The following is a 12,366-nucleotide window of genomic DNA, read 5'->3' on the forward strand; positions in this document are numbered from 1 at the left end:
CTGCAACTCAACTTCGACTTGAAGTCCTATCTCTAAGAAAGATTGTAGAGAACACCAATGAGAACCTCATCTCTAAACAGCTACACCTGGAAGCTATGACCGACATGCTAGGCCGGTCTCACAGCCTTGTTGAGCAGCTTGCGCAGCAGTTCCCCCACAAGGCTAACCTTTCTTGAACTGTCTTGGAAGTGGTCTCGGTTCAGTATTATTTTGTTACGCTGCAATGGTGCCCAGTTTTTGTAATTTTCTTCTTCATTGCGCTTTATGATTACTGGTGGCGAACTTTGATGTCCAGTGGATGTAATATACCTTAAATCCTTTATTGTGTAGTGTAGGTTTATTCTTAGTTACTATGTCGTAATTTCTTTATTGTATAGAGTAGGTTTGTTCTTAATTCCTACTAGTTACGCAGCAGCCCGAAATGAACCCCGGCCCATGATTGTGTGAATCAAATCACGGGCTTTTAACAGGCCAAAATTGTCTGGGTCCTTGTTTGGCCCAATCAGATATCGGCTGCGAGTAGGCCGGATGCAAACCGGGCCGTAGTTAGGCCCAACTATATGACAGGCTTTTAACAGGCCGAAATTAATATAGGGCTGAAATGTTAAACGGGCCCTTAATAGGCCAAAACTAATATTAGGCCAAATTACTAAGTGGGCCTTTAGCAAGTGGGCCCAAAAGCATAGTGTCCAGTTGACGGGCCGAATCTGATATGGGCCATAATTGAGCCCAAAGCCTCTTAAAGGGTCGGACCTGATCTGGGCCGTAATTTGGCCCAGAACGTGGTAGGCTTTTAACGGGTCGGATCTCATATGGGCCACTATTAGGCCTGGAGCATGGGAGGCCATTAATGGACCGGATCAAATATGGGCCGTCATTTGGCCCAAAACATGGCAGCCAGTTAATGGGCCGGCCTACTAGGGTCCTCAAAATCTTGTGGGCCTACAGCTGGGCCGGCCCATTAATGTCGGCGAAATCCCGTGGGCCTCTAGCTGGGCCGGCCCATTATGACCCGCAAGAATCTTGTGGGCCTTTACCTGGGCCGGCCCATTATGGCCCACAAAATCTTGTGGGCCTTTAGCTGGGCCAGCTCATCATGGTCCGCAAAATTTCGTGGGCCTTTAGCTGGGACGGCCCATAATGGTCCGCAAAATCTTGTGGGCCTCTAGTTGGGCTGGCCCATTTAAACTTGTTGGGCCGTGCCACATGTCGACGTATCATAGGCGCCTTCTATCCAGTGAGTGGATGACATCTGTCCCGATGATGAGCCGACATGTGTTTCCTCTAGCCAATGATGATTTTACACGTGGAAAATCCACATTGGTCGGGGCTGTTAACGGGTTATCAGATCCAAAACCCGACCCGATAGCTTAACGGCGTTCCGTTGGTGGATGCCACGTGTCGGTCACCCTTGACGAAAGCACTTCTGTGACGCGCGATTTATTGTCATGGAAGTGGACACTTCCGTGATGATAATTTTGCTAATGTCATGGAACACTTCTACGACAGCACAAGTATGACTATCTTGATTCTGTCATAAATTTGTCATGGATGTACATGCATGACAAAAAAAGCGACCAACTGTGACAAACACTTATCATCACGGAAGTGTATTTTTTTGTAGTGAAGGAAGGAAGACTTTATACACCTAGACGGAGGGAGTACTACTATTACGTGCAAATGCATGTTTTAACATTACGATGTGGTTTTTGTAAAAGTAGAAAAACAACACTAGTCAAGCTTGTGAAACGATTCAATGCAAAAATGCTCGTTTGATTGTTTACTTTTAGCTTCCTTCTCTGTGGTTATTTCTTTGTCGTACTTTGTATGGTGTATCTCACTGGTCGAAAAGGCATGCAAATTCCCAAACCGCTTCCTACACCCTGTATCGAATTTTTTGCCTAACAAGTTGTGTCATGCAATGGGAATTCCAACTTGAGCAGTTTGTTTAGGCTTTTAGATTAGTAGTAATCCCATTACTACTAGCTCCGTCCTAGTTTAATGGTCCCCATTGTAATCTGTGTCAAATTTTGATCATAAATTTAACTAAGGATATGTTTGTGCATGTCACATGCACTAACATTTCATCAGCTAAATCTTTGGTTAAAATTTACCACTAATTACAATGGTGACGAATAAACCAGGACGGAGGTACTAGTAGTAATTTAGAAGCCCAAATAAATGAGTGAGGCGGCTTAATGTTACTAGTCTTATGGGAAAAGATGGGGAAGAGACGGCTTATTTTTTAAGCCGCCAAAAGAATTGGCCCTAGGAGTAGTAGCTAGTAATCGAGTGTGCGAGATGAACTGGAGAAAGTAAATGCACAGAGATGAAATGCAAAAAAGACGGAGGGATGTGATGGTTACTTGTCCGTTTATTTTACCAGGGCACTTATTACTCGAAGTGGTTGGGTTTTGTGATATGACAGCTTTACTACCGCGACACGAGTGGGGTGAGAGTGAGACTCCCGTGCAGCGCTGCCCTATACACTTGTACTACATCGGTCGTGGTTTATCAGTCCCCCATTGAATTTGACTGAAGATTTAACTGACAAAATGTTAGTGCATGTCAACAAAAACTATATCGCTGGATTTGTCATGACCGGTTTTCCAATAAAAATATTTATTGAGAAACCAATCTTTTGAGTCCAGTATGAGAGAAATCCTCCTCACTGGTAGACAAATTCTTAATACAATAAGCCAGTAGCATAAAATATATTACAGGGTCGAACTACGGTTGCTCAACCAAATTAATACAAGCACGCCAATAATTATACATAATGGCGGACATGACACAGTGGTGTGGAGGCATACTACTGACTCGAGGATAGGGCGGTGGTGGAAAAACACAGCGGGGAGAGAGATACAAGACTCTAAAACTGTCATCTCATCGAGCGTCGAGGTGAGGCTCGATGAATTTATTTGGTAGCGGAAGCGGATATAATACAGTGACCAAATCCAGGGTCGCACGAGACTGACTGGGACTCCTCTAGGCGTCGGACTCGCTGTCAAATTCTTCATCCATGAGATCTCTTTCGTCAGCATCTGGCCAAATCAACAAGCCAGTGAGTACTTTGAAAGTACTCGCAAGACAGTTCGGACGTAAGATATAACAAATGCATGCATGAATGCGTCATGATTAATTCACCAATGTACATTTAAAAATTAGCATAACGAAGTAAGTAAAAGGGAAACGGCAGTAGTCCGCCTGAAATCCCAACAAAACATAAATGAAAACCGATCGGGTGTCTGAAGCGACGCCTCGAAAGGTGAACAAATAAATATAAGGAAATGATGCCACAGTCGGGCGTCTTAGCGACACCACATAAAGGGCTTTAAAAGAAATGCCACAGTCGGGCGTCTTAGCGACACCACATAAAGGGCTTTAAAAGAAATGCCACAGTCGGACGTCGGGGCGACATCACAGAAAGGGCTTTAAAAGAAATGCCACAGTCGGGCGTCTTAGCGACGCCACATAAAGGGCTTTAAAAGAAATGCCACAGTCGGACGTCGGGGCGACATCACATAAAGGGATTTAAAAGAAATGCCACAGTCGGGCATCTTAGCGACACCACATAAAGGGCTTTAAAAGAAATGCCATAGTCGGACGTCGGGGCGACATCACAGAAAGGGCTTTAAAAGATATGCCATAGTCGGGCATTTTAGCGACACCACATAAAGGGGCTTTTATTCACAAGGAAGTAATGCTCATAATAAATATTTAATTCATGAAAATAAACGGGTTAGTCCATCCACAGGAATAATCATTTAACCGGACTTAGCACTCATGTGATTCACCGGAGTCTCTGTCATCAAAACTGGCACTTGTCAGGATAAGATAATACTGAACTTCGACATGGAATAGATGATTCAAGGAATATATGACTCTGCAGAGTTTGTACAAAAATTTCCCACAGCCAACGGATTTCCGTAGTCACGAAGGACTAGTTCCGCTTATGGTATTTCGGAAGAAAACACAGCTAACCAGTACACACCCATCCTACCTCTCGATACTAGGTATCACCCTAGACATCGTCCAAGAAAAACTTTTGAGACGGGGAGATCACAATCTCGAATAGCATGGGATCAAATTTATATACGCGCGCTCTAAGGGGTGCCCCCCTCTCGGTCCCAACCGGAAACACCCATGCCCCCTGACCGGATGACTGGCTTTAATCCAGGGCCATGGAACCATCATCACGGCCTCTCCTTTTTGGTGTGTACCAGGTAAGCGGTTTACAACTTACTACGCCATATTCCTTGCGGAAAAAATGTGGTTGCACAGGGAAGGAAATGGGAGGAACTGGACCGATACGGTTTGACATTGTAGTCATATAGCCTGGCATAAGACTGGCATGCTACAACACTGCCATCTTACCCATCCTCATGCCAACACATGGCCATTCATACTCTCATCCATCCACTTATGGATCATCGAACTCACTTACCTCAACAATGCATGGAAATAACGTTCATCGGTATGCTCAACAACATGCCATGAGACTAACTAAATGCAAAACATGCCAAGACACTCATCATATCAAAAGTTCAAACATGATTGCCTGGTTCGGAGTAGTCGGAGCCTAGCTCGGTGAAGTTCGCGGCTCCGTCACCTCCTTCGGTATCTACGGTATAAAGAAAATATATGCGCTATCATAAATACCAAGAGGTGCACAAAAAGTATTCCAAATTTTTTTCAAATAAATCTGATAAAAAACTAGATAAAATTTTAAAGAGGACAGAAAAAGAATCAATCAAAAATACTTTTCTGTTTAAGAGTTATAAAGCTTTTTGTCCAGGGACTCATCTGTAATGAAACAGAAGGTTTCCAGGGGCTAGCTTATAAAAACAGAAAACGTTCCAGTCTTTAATACGCCAGCCCAGAGGGGAAAGCATATTTTGCCCGAAGGCGTTTTCAGAAAACGATTCGTTTAAAAGGATCTGAGAGGCTGACGGGCGGGTCCCACTCGTCAGGTTTAAACTTTCAAACGGGGGACGAAGCTCGTCGGTGCCCGAGAGCCGCGGTGGTCGCCGGCGGCGATCCACGGCGAGGCAGGGAGATCGGAGGGTACCTCCGTGCTCAGGGCGCCCTTCCGCGTCGGTTGGTGGTGGTGGTGGCGGTCGGCGAGCACCACGTCGACGGCGAGCCTTGCTCCGGCGGACGGCGGTTCGGGTGGTCGTGGGACTCGTCGGAGAGAGCTGCGAAGGCCAAATTGAGGAGGGGGTTAGACTTCTGGTAGCTAGAGGGGGTAACGGACAGGGTTTGGGCGCCGGAGACGGCCTCACCGGAGCGAATCGAGGTGGAGGCCGAGGCGGAACGGGGCGGCCGGAGTCGGGGGAGGAGACCTCCTTGAGGTCCTCCTGGTGGCCTGGCAGGGTCTTGGAGAGGTGCAGTGAAGGTGTGGGGCTCGTGAGCGAGCTCGGGGTCCTTTTTATAGGCGATCCGAGGCGGTGGCCGGGAACGGGGATCTCCGGTGAAGGTTACGGCGGCGCAGTGCTTGGTCGGGGGAGATTTGGGGGTTGGGCGTCATCGTGGAGGTCTACTGGTTCCATTTAGGTGCTAACCAGGCTTGGATTTGGTGCTATGGGCGAGCTCGACAGAACGGGGCAGCGCGGGCCCATCGGCGGCAGGGAGCACTTTCCGTGCTTGCCGGGCCACGGCGACGGTGCCACGGGCATGCGCTGGCATGCATGAGCCACGCGGAGAGTAGAGGAGCGTTGGGCGGCGCCGAACGGCGTTGAGCCGCCGTTCTGTTCCCTGTCAGCCGCTACGGTGGTTCGGCCGCCGCAAGACACGCCGGCGCGGGCGGCTCAGGGCGCCACCGACGCCAGGAAGAACCCAAGCGCGCATGCGGGGGTGCTGGCCAGGGAGAAGGGGCGGCGAGGAATGTGCCAAGGGCACTGTGAGCATGTGACTGAACTTCTGACGAAGATCAACACTGAACTCTGAATTTTTCTGAATATGAACAGCAACAGTGCACGCCAAGTGTTCGACAGAATGAATTTGGCCTCTGGGGATTTTTCCTTGAGCTGATTTTTGGTGGAGTGGCTACTCATTGCTCGAGTAGGCTGCCTGAATTTTGGTGGAATTTTTGGAGAAGTGTAGATATGAATTTCACCAAATTTGGCAAATATGGTCCAAACTTGCAGAGACTGAAATTTGAAAAATTTGAAAAGAGGAGGAGTGGATCAAGATGGTTCTAGGTTGTGGGTACAAAGGACTATCCAGGAGAGTTGGTTTGAGGTCAAAACTCAAATGCAAAAGGGTACTTGCTTTGAAAATCACTTAAGCTCAAAATAATTGGCAGAAATGATGTGAGGGGAAAATAATTAGAATAAAATCCAAAACTTTCTTGGATTAGTAGGGACAGAGAACTTAGGTTGATTACAAGGAGGAGGGGAGGTTTTGGGAGGGGTTTTACCACATGGGCAAAATACAAAGTCATGGGTGGTTTCCAAGATATGAAAATCCCAAATTTTCATAGAGTTTCTTTTTTTTAAAAAAAATTTAAACTCCCAAAATGATTTGAGAGGGAACCAACAGAGAAGAAGTTTCAAAAGATCAAACACCATAGTTTGAAGAAAAATAAAATCCTTGCCAAAGAAAAGGAAGTTTTTAAGAGGAAGGATTTCTGGAAAAGAAATTTTAAATGCCCTCTTTAAAGAAAAATCCAACAAAGTTTTTGATGAAAGCAATTAAAATTTTTGGAGTGTCACAACACCTACCCCCTTAGGAAAAATCTCGTCCCCGAGATTTCAACTGTTCCTCAAATAAGTGTGGATGCTCTGTCCGAAGAAAATCCTCTCTTCCCTAAGTTGCTTCACTGTCGGTGTGATTGCTCCACTGAACTCTGAAGAATTTGATGGCCTTCTGTCGGGTCCTCCTTTCAGACTCCTCTAATATTTTTACGGGGCGTTCCCGATATGTGAGGTCTGGGTGCGCGTCAATGTTCTCATGGGATACTTGCTTCTCTGGTTTGCTTACACACTTCCTTAATTGTGAGACGTGGAACACGTCGTGAATGTCGGACAAATCTTCGGGTAAGTCTAGCTGGTAGGCTACAGTGCCTCTTCGTGCCACTATGCAGAATGGTCCAATGAATCTTGGTGCTAACTTCCCTTTAATCTTAAACCGTTGCAGTCCCCTCATAGGTGATACTCGTAGGTACACAAATTCACCGGGTTCAAAATTGACCCCACGATGTTTCTGATCGTAATAACTCTTCTGTCGGCTTTGAGTGGTCTTGAGTCGGTCCCTAATTAGCTTGACTTTTTCCTCGGCTGCTTTGAGCATGTCTGGGCCGAAGATACGGTTGTCTCCAATCTCTGACCAATTTAGCGGGGTACGACATCTCCGTCCGTATAGGGCTTCAAAAGGTGCCATTTGCAGGCTGGCCTGGTAGCTGTTGTTGTATGCGAACTCGGCATATGGCAGACTTTTTTCCCAACTGGTTCCATAGGTGAGGACACATGCTCTCAGCATGTCTTCTAAAATTTGGTTTTCGCGTTCAGTCTGTCCATCAGTCTGGGGATGGTAGGCCGTACTGAAGGCCAATTGAGTTCCCAAAGCCTGTTGTAAATGATCCCAGAATCTCGAGACAAATTGAGTGCCTCTGTCGTATATTATAGTCTTCGGGACTCCGTGTAGACAAACTATACGGGAGAGATAAATCCTGGCAAGCTTCTGAGTGTTGTAGGTTGTCTTTACTGGAATGAAATGTGCCACCTTGGTTAATCTATCGGTGATGACCCATATGGCATCATTCCCGTGTCGTGACCGAGGTAGTCCGACAATAAAATCCATCCCTATTTCATCCCATTTCCACTCAGGTATTTTGTTTGGTTGCAGTAGTCCGGCTGGTTTTTGATGCTCAACTTTTATGCGTTGACAAGAATCACAACATGCAACGAATGTGGCTATGTCCCTCTTCATACCGTGCCACCAAAATCTTTCCTGAATATCCTTATACATTTTGGTTCCTCCAGGGTGGATTGAATATGGAGTGGTGTGTGCATCAGCTAGGATTTGCTGTCTGAGGTCCTCTATGTTTGGCACGCAGAGTCTGTCCCCGTACCATAATATTCCATCATCGCCTATGACAAACTCCGAGGCCTTGCCCATACTCACCTTTCTTTTAATTCCTTCAATGCTGGGGTGACCAGGCTGAGCTTCTTTAATTCTCTCCACAAGGTCGGGCTTTATTTCCAAGTTTGATATGGTGCCTTCCACGATCATTAACAAGTTGAGTTTGGCAAATTCTTGTTGGAATTCAGGTCTCAAGCTTTGTAGACTGTTTTCGTCGGAGCTGGGGTTCCGACTAAGAGCATCGGCCACTACATTTGCTTTCCCTGGATGATAGTGGATACCAACATCATAATCCTTTACCAATTCCAACCAGCGTCGTTGCCGTAAGTTTAGTTCTGGCTGTGTGAAAATATATTTGAGACTTTTATGGTCCGTGTATATTTCACATCGATTCCCAAGTAAGAAATGTCTCCATTCCTTAAGTGCATGAATGACTGCTGCCATTTCTAAGTCATGAGTGGGATAATTTTCCTCATGCTTGCGGAGTTGTCGTGAAGCGTATGCGACAACCTTGCCTTCTTGAATCAACACGCACCCGAGACCTTTTCGTGATGCGTCACAGTACACCTCAAAATTCTTGTGTATGTCTGGCACAATTAATACCGGTGCTGTCGTTAATTTCCGTTTTAGCTCTTGGAAACTTTTCTCGCAGGCTTCTGTCCATTCAAACTTCTTGTCCTTCTTGAGCAACTACGTCATTGGCTTGGCTAGGGTGGAGAATCCTTCAATAAATCTGCGGTAATATCCTGCCATTCCCAAGAAACTTCGTACGTCTGTTACGCTGGCTGGTGCCTTCCAGTCAAGTATGGCCCTGACTTTCTCCGGGTCTACTGTGATACCGTCTTGGGTCAGCACGTGGCCTAGAAAGCCTACTTGTCTTAGCCAAAATTCGCACTTGCTGAACTTGGCATACAATTTGTGTTTCCTGAGTTCTCCTAGCACAATCCTAAGATGTTCCGCGTGCTCTTCTGGTGTTTTGGAGTATATCAGAATATCATCGATAAATACCACAACGAACTTGTCCATAAACTTCATAAATACTTTGTTCATGAGGTGAACAAAATATGCTGGGGCGTTTGTTAATCCAAAAGGCATAACTGTGAACTCATATAGTCCATATCTGGAGGTGAAGGCTGTTTTGGGGATATCTTCTGTTCGCACTTTTAATTGATGGTATCCTGACCTTAAGTCAATCTTTGAGAATACCTTGGCCTGAGCGAGCTGATCAAACAAATCATTTATTCGTGGCATCGGGTATTTGTTCTTGACTGTGACCATGTTAAGTGCTCGGTAGTCTATGCACAATCTTAGTGTTCCATCCTTCTTTTTGGCAAATAAAATTGGTGATCCCCAAGGTGAGGAACTGGCTCGAATGTATCCCTTGTCCAGTAATTCCTTTATTTGTTTCTTCAACTCAATCAACTCAGATGGTGCCATTCTGTATGGTTTCTTGTATATGGGGGTGGTTCCTGGTGCTAGCTCACTGCTGAATTCTATTCCTCGATCTGGTGGCATGCCTGGTAGTTCTTCGGGAAATACATCTGGAAATTCACATACCACTGGAACCTTGCTTAACTCAGAAACGTCCACCTTATTCAATCTCGGCTGCCGGGGTATTTTTCTTTCCTTGGCTGATACTTTTATTGTCTTCCCGTGGTGGTGAGTGAGAATTACGGTCCGGTTGAAACAGTCAATAAAACCTTTGTTGGTGGTTAACCAGTCCATCCCTAGGATGACATCCAGTCCTTTATTTTCCAACACAATAAGATTGGCGTAAAATTTCAATCCTTCGAACTCAATAACCACATTCTGACAGTAATTCTGAGTAACTTGCTGAATCCCAGGGGACTTGATGATCATGGATTTTTCCAAGGGAAACATCGAAAAATTATTTTGCAAAGCAAAACTTTTCGAAATGAATGAGTGAGAAGCTCCAGAATCAAACAAAACCGTTGCAGGTATTGTGTTGACAGGAAACGTACCGAGTACGATATCCGGAGCGTTTTGTGCTTCTTCTTTGGTCACGTGGTTTAGATGACCCTTCCTGTGGTTGTTGTTGGGGTTGAAATTGTTGCGCTTGGGCGCCGAATTATTTCCACCATTGTTTGGCTTCGGGGTCGAGTTCCTTGGCTTGGGGCACTGTTTGGCGTAGTGCCCTTCTTCTCCACAAGCGTAGCAAGTAACGCCTGGGCGATATGTGAACTCTTTGTCCCTTGCATGGAAATTCATGGTTGTGCGTGAGATGTTTGTCGTAGGTTTGTGTGTCCCACCTTTCTAGAAATCTGTCCTGCTTCGGTGGTTGCGCGCAAGAGTAGTCTGGTCTCTTTTTCGCTTGCGTAAATCCTCCAAGCTACGTCTCTCATTTTCCAGAGTAATAGCTTTGTCCACTAGTGTCTTAAAATCTGGAAAAGTGTGAACGACCAGTTGGCATTTAAGTGCGGGCGCTAGACCGTCAAGGAATTTCTCCATCTTCTTGCTTTCAGTCATACCTTCTTCATTGGCGTAGCGGGACAACAGAGTAAATTGACCGTTGTATTCTGACACTGTCATGTTCCTTTGTTTGAGGTCATCGAACTCTCTCTTCTTGATTTTCATAATACTCTTGGGAATGTGTGCACCACGGAAACCTTCCTTGAAATCATCCCAGGTTATATCATTTTCGTTGGGGTGCATGTGCAGAAAATTCTCCCACCATGATGCAGCTGCTCCTGTGAGATAGTGCGGAGCATATAGTACTTTCTCGAGATCTGAACATTTTGCAATAATTAATTTTCTCTCCATATCTCGAAGCCAATCCTCGGCTTCAAGAGGTTTGTCAGTATGAGAAAATGTTTGGGGACGTGTCTTCTGTAGCTCAGATAACTTGGAATGCTGCTGATACTGTCCATGGTGATTTCCCATGTTGATGACTTGGTTCATCATTTCCCGATGTTGTTGCTGACTCTGCTCATAAAGGCGGCACATTTGTGAAAGTGCCGATTCATTGCCCTGTTGGCTTGACTGTCCTTGTGTGAACTTGTTGCTGGGTTGTGTATCATAATTTTCCTCTGGTGGAGTTGGCATGGAACGAGTCCAAGGACGAGACATTTTTCACTCTGGGGATATATTTTGTAAAACCCATAAGAAAAGCGAAAAGAGTCGCAAAAACAATTCCATAAATGCATAAAGCTGGCAAATTAAATAACCAAGCTTACTTAAGAAAAACAAATCGATTTGCGCACGGAGAAGGACTGCTCATTACATATCTTACACGCGAGCGGTAATTATACAATACATCACTCAGGATATGCGTACATAATCCTGACATGTTATTTAGGCTAGTGCACTCCTCCAGATCCTACATGATGCGCAAACAAGCTACTTCTCACAACCTATGTACATATAAACATATCATACAAAGCGGTACATTGCATGGCGGCTAAGCGTACTCAGGCGGAGATGTTGACAATCTCCTTTGCCCTGCCGAGGGTGAGGCGTAGCGAGGCTGGGGACTCGACTTCCTCCTCGCTAATAGGCTCCATACGTGTAGTGTTGCGCTGAGTAGATGGAGCGGGTGCCAGGGGCGGAACAACACGAACAGGAGTGGGCGCGCAGGGTGGTGCAGTGCGCGCTGGAGTGGGCGCAATAACTTGGTTGAACTCTTCGGTAGAAGGCAGGCGACGAGTAGGTGCATAAGATGTTGAGGACGAGACCAAAGTCAGTGGCGATGCGATGGGTAGGAGCTCCCTCCTATTGGCAGCACAACCATGAATTGAGTCCATGCGGGCAGCCACGAAGTCGTCCACCAGGTTGTCGAAGGCTGCCTCCAGGGCCCGGAGATACTCAATGAGCATCTCAAAAGCCTCGTCTCGTTCTCCTCTGGGGCAGGAGAATGCGTAGTGACAGGTGTAAGGCACATGGCATGGAAGATAACGGTAACGACGAGTCTTCATCACGGGGAGGACATCCCTGAGACGAGCTATCACCTCGCGGGCTGCCATCTGCATAGCATGCCTCTCCGTAGGCATGGCTCTTCCCAAGAACCGGAAGCGGCGTAACTCACCACGCCCTCCCTTGAACTGCACCGCGGCCTGGTGCATGGTCAGACTGTCGTTGACTCGGTGCTGGCAGAGTGTGAAGACTGGGCGCACAGATGGCCCCATCGCGACTTGAACGATGAAGGAAAGAAGCTTGATGAACCCATCGGGCACGTTGGCGAAGGTCCGAGACTCGCAGCTGTTGTCGGCCATCTACAAAAGTAGGCAAAAATTCTGCATGGTCAGATCATAAATTTATGCTGAC

The sequence above is a fragment of the Triticum urartu genome, chromosome 4A (genome assembly GCF_056163025.1).
Source record: "Triticum urartu cultivar PI428250 chromosome 4A, HENAU_Tu73, whole genome shotgun sequence".
Lineage (NCBI taxonomy): Eukaryota > Viridiplantae > Streptophyta > Magnoliopsida > Poales > Poaceae > Triticum > Triticum urartu.